Source organism: Dermacentor albipictus, chromosome 1 (assembly GCF_038994185.2).
Source record: "Dermacentor albipictus isolate Rhodes 1998 colony chromosome 1, USDA_Dalb.pri_finalv2, whole genome shotgun sequence".
Lineage (NCBI taxonomy): Eukaryota > Metazoa > Arthropoda > Arachnida > Ixodida > Ixodidae > Dermacentor > Dermacentor albipictus.
Window position 1 is genome coordinate 467,550,196 of NC_091821.1, and position 4,544 is coordinate 467,554,739.

At 46.3% G+C, this 4,544-nt stretch overlaps 1 non-coding gene and 1 pseudogene across 1 annotated transcript; one reads left to right on the plus strand and one right to left on the minus strand.

Annotated features, from left to right (window-relative positions):
- Positions 1-1,495: 1,495 nt before the first annotated feature.
- On the minus strand, positions 1,496-1,568 carry TRNAT-CGU (transfer RNA threonine (anticodon CGU)). Its single transcript has one exon. It is a non-coding gene; the product is annotated as a tRNA-Thr (tRNA).
- Positions 1,569-3,028: 1,460 nt separating this feature from the next.
- LOC139059404 (glycerophosphodiester phosphodiesterase 1 pseudogene) lies at positions 3,029-4,288 on the plus strand (annotated as a pseudogene).
- Positions 4,289-4,544: the final 256 nt, after the last annotated feature.

The window sequence follows — 4,544 nt, forward strand, 5'->3', positions numbered from 1 at the left end:
ATATATATATATATATATATATATATATATATATATATATATATATATATATATATATATATATATCCCTCCCACAGTGTGTACGCGCCTACTTTGCAAAGGTGAAGTAGTAGAAGAGGTCATAGTGAGGCGACCCGATTTCCAAGCAGTACGTCGTGCCATTTCACTAAGGAAGCAGAACAAGGACAAGAGGGGTGCCCCAAGGAGCTGGTCTATCTCCTGAACTATTTAAACTGTTGAGGAGTTCAGTTCCGCTGCGCCAGGATGTGCATCTGTGTGTCTATGCAGACAACATCGCATTTTTCGCGGCAGCAAGAGACATCAATTCCCTTAGCCTGTCTTTGCAAGCATACCTCTGCACTCTAGAGACGCGGCTTCGCAATCTTCATCTGTCACTTAATGTAAACAAAAGTGCTGTCTTTGTTTTGCCGCTTTCCTCGCAGATACAGTTATCATTAGTATATGTTAGGAGAACGATTCCTCAGGTAGAGTTGCTTAAGTACCTGGGTGTCACATATGAAGGAAACCTTAATTGGTGTCCTAACGTAGGAAATATATTTCAACTAAACGGGCACGAGTCGTAGGTTTACAACGTAGAATCAGTGACCGGCTTTCTGGTACGGGAAGTGAAACACTAATTATGATCTACCGCATTATGTACGACCAATTCTAGAATTTGGTTGTGCTTTGTTTTCCAGCAATGGCGCAAAATATAAAATAAGGCCACTTGTTCTTTTAGAGACAGCTGCTCTTCGGCTATGTTTAGGTATTCCTGAATTCGTTGACGATAATGTGTTATATCAGGAAGCGCGCCTGCCTTCTCTTCGCAAGACATTTCGCATGCTTACGGTTCAAACCTGCTTAAGAACTTATGAATCTCCTCTACGAAGTACACAATATGCAGCTATTAAAGCACCAAACTCATTTTTTGAGGACCCGTGGCCCCGGTTGCATGTCCCACAGGTTGTATTTGTGCAGGCACAACGAGCACTTTTAAATGTTCGTATTGAGGAAATGGTTCCAATTGATAGGTCCACCTTGTCGTTCAAAAACGAATTTGTAGACACTTTTCCCAATAAAGGAAAATTGCTGCTCCCCAACATATTTTTATGACTTTTTGCAAGACTATTTGGCCCATTTCCCAATAAATGTAATAGCGCGTGATGCTTCCTCGTGTGAAGAGACGGCAGGCGTGGGAATCCACTCACTATCCCTCGAGCGGTATTGTTCACTTCACCTGCCAGATTATGCATAAATTTTCACAGACCGACCTTCGAGCAATAGTTCTTGCTTGACGAAACTTACCCCTTTATGCTACAAGAGTTGTTATCACAAGAAAAAAGGGGGTTAACCGAGGGGCCCGATTTGTAATAATCGTATCATGAGAAGCCATCAAAAAGACACCAAGGACAACATAGGGGAAATTACTTGTACTTACTAATTGAATTAAAGAAATTATAAATTAATGGCAATGAAAGTGGATGAATAAACAACTTGCCGCAGGTGGGGAACGATCCCACGTCTTCGCATTACGCGTGCGATGCTCTAACCAATTGAGCTACCGCGGCGCCGCTTCCCCATCCACTTTCTTGGGTATTTATGTGTTACTGTCAGAACTAACCTTGGGAGTGTTAGCAAGCGCCACCACTCACAAACCTTGGCGGCGGATGTGGAACATACTTTTTGCTGCAGGCGTCACGAGGACGTGATCTTTCTGGGTGAAGGCAACTGGTCAATAAACCCGCACATGCTACCTGAAGGTATCAATGTTGCCGGATTCGAGACCCCCGTTATGTAAGAACGAGAAGAAGGGGGGGTTAACCGAGGGGGACCAATTGTTCCGCAAATAATAAATAAAATATATATATATATATATATATATGGTCACATTGATGCCTTCAGTTAGCATGTGCGGGTTTTTTGACCAGTTGCCGTTACCCAGAAAGATAACGTACTTGTGACGCCTGCGGCAGCAAGGATGTTCTTAATACGCCGCCAAGATTTGTGAGTGGTCGCTCTGGCCAACATTCAAAAGGTTAATTCTAATAGTAACATAAATACCCAAGAAAGTAGATGGGGAAACATCAGCTCCGCCCTACTTAAGTTTAGTCAATTTAGTACGGGTACCAGGCCACCGACACATTCTTAGTAAAATAACCGAGTCTGTAGCACAAGCTTCTTTATATGGTCCGATGACATCCGTGCTGCCGGGAACTGCGCATACCCATGGGACTAAATATAGGCAGGTTTGTTTGACCGAAGACATAAAAAGCCTCTTGTTAGAAAAATTTGCAGACATCATGCATCTAAATAATTCTTGAAACCCACAATGGTGTCCTAACCGACAATTCGAAATATCATTTACAGGGCTGCGCTGCCGTATTCCACCAGTTCCTTTCCTTACTGGCACAGATGCGGCCCGACGGTATCCCGTTCATGCTAACTCTGCAATGAGCCGGATTGCATCGATCATTTTTTTACTGTGGTGTCAGCGGTATTCTGCTATACGAAAACGATATTTGGAAATTACACTTCGAAATCTAAGTCTGCCTTTATGCAGTACCGGTATACTTTCACCTGGAGCAACGGTATTAGGATACAGCCATAGGAACGTTTGCAGAGCTATTTATAGTTTCCTCTCTGACACAAGAAGATTGCCTTGTTAATAGTTTCCGTTTTCCATGATTTATTGATTTTTCCTTCAATAAATTATCAATTTACAAAATTGAAATAGCAATAACACAGATTCACAGTTATAATATTATTAATGTAATTATTGAAGATTTAACTTACTAGTATTTTACGTCTACCTTTTATTTTACGTATTTTTAATATTAAGTTCATGTTAATATTTCTATCTCTGCAAGGCTGACTAACTTACTGTACACTATTTAATATAATTTAATTTCGATTTCTTTCTCATCCTAGATTATTAATTTATCATTTTTTTCTTGATCATTTTACCACCCGGTTCATGTCCTATCCCCCACAGTGGGTTTGTGCCATTGAATAAGGCATCGTCATCAACATCTACGATCTACGCCTTTTAATCGCGCAGCCGGCGTCCAGCAGCCGTCGACGAGCGTCGCTTTCGCATTTAGACCTCCTCCTATGGTGTCTTTGTCCTGCGACAGTACCCCATGGTTTCTTTGTGGCTGGTCACAATCGCCGTCACTCTCTCTTACTGTGTGGTTCAGTGGCTTTCCATACCACGGGTGGACGATGACCTGGCAACGGAGGTGATCCTCGGAGTAAAACACGACGACGGTTCACAGCTGCCGCCCATCTTCGGACACCGGGGCGGCGGCCTCGACGCGCCCGAAAACACCTTGGCCGCGTTCCGCGAGGCCAAGAAGAACCACGCCTCCGGAATCAAGTTCGAGTTGTCCTTCACGTGGGACAACGTGGCCGTCATCTTCCACGACCAGACCCTCGAGCGGACCACCGACGGCAGGGGCCCGGTGGCGGACGTCCGATTCGACGAGCTCCGCCGACTGGACGCCGCGTCCAAACACCCGTTCGCGCAGCGCTTCAAGGGCGAGCGCGTACCCACGCTCGAGGAAGGCGTCGAGGAGTGCCTCCGCCTCGGCATGCGGCTCATCATAGAGGTCAAGGAGCACGACTGCCGCGCCGTCGAAGTGCTCGACCAGCTGTTCCGCGAGAGACCCGCGCTGTACGGCCGGGCGCTGGTCACCTCCTCCTACCCTAACTTCGTGTACGCACTGAGGCGCAAGAATCCGGACATCGTGACGGCGCTGACCTGGAGGCCCGGCATTCTGGCCTACGAGGACGCGAACAACACGCTGCCTCGCTTCGAGTCACGCGCCGTTCACCTGATTGCCACGGCCGCCGACTGGCTCCTCGAGAAGGCCCTGCACGTCGGCCTGCTGACTCACGTGACCGGCGTGTCCGCCGTCCTGATTAGCGCGAACGTACTGAGCGTCAACTACGTGCACGCCTGGCGCAACCGGGGTGTGCACGTGATCGCCTGGACTCCCAACCATCCGCTCGAGAAGCACTTCCTTCGTAGTTCGCTCCGGGTCCCCATAATCACCGATACTGTGAGCCAAGACTAGATACCAAGCTCGCTGGCCATGCTTTTGTGCCTGAACCGCAGGCACAAAGGCGCCCTTTTCGAAAAGTGCTAGGCTTCCGCACGCGCATATGTACAGCTTTGTGTCGTTCATAGGGCTTCGTTCGCAACCGCAAGAATGCTGCGCCCGTACCATGAATGATAAACAAAATTGAATCTTGTGACAAATATAAATCACTCTTTTTAAACACTTAACCTTTGTATGTTGCATTCTCGGATTGCAATGTTCTTTTCGCGTTTTCTTGTGTACACTGGTAAAAGGCAGAAAAACACCGTCTTTTTAGCCCCAAAGCACCGTCTTTTACCCCGGTAAACTTCTAGAGGCAAAGCCAAAGCGCGCACAAGTGAGAGTGATTGTGAGAAAAAGTTTCACATTTTCATATGCGTTAATTTAAGTTGGGGAACATAGAACAAGCACCTTATTTACCACAGCAAAATAACACAAAACACA